The following is a 279-nucleotide window of genomic DNA, read 5'->3' as shown; positions in this document are numbered from 1 at the left end:
GACCTTTACACAGTTGCTCAGGCTGACAGAAATAGCAGGAAAGTATCCCTTCCATTACACCCTACCTTCTTCAAAACAGAAGCTACCATGCTAGTTATTGGAATGGTCATGGCTGGATTGTCTTTCATCATAAATCTGCTCAATCAAATTTTATTTCTTATATTTTACACTTTATTTATCCCTAAATAGAAATACCTTTAACATTTAAGGATCAGTAAACATTTACTAAAGGACACATCATCATCATCACCATCATCATGATCATCCTCACTGTTTTAA

General features: G+C 34.4%; 1 protein-coding gene across 1 annotated transcript in view; it reads left to right on the top strand.

Moving 5' to 3' along the window:
* The window catches only part of LOC106883257 (uncharacterized), a 27,597-nt gene that overhangs the window by 20,587 nt on the left and 6,731 nt on the right, over positions 1 to 279 (top strand). The gene's annotated exons all lie outside the window — the stretch shown is intronic.

Source organism: Octopus bimaculoides, chromosome 1 (assembly GCF_001194135.2).
Source record: "Octopus bimaculoides isolate UCB-OBI-ISO-001 chromosome 1, ASM119413v2, whole genome shotgun sequence".
Classification (NCBI taxonomy): Eukaryota; Metazoa; Mollusca; class Cephalopoda; order Octopoda; family Octopodidae; genus Octopus; species Octopus bimaculoides.
Note: the sequence above shows the minus strand (reverse complement) of the source record. Positions and strands in the feature narration are given on the sequence as shown.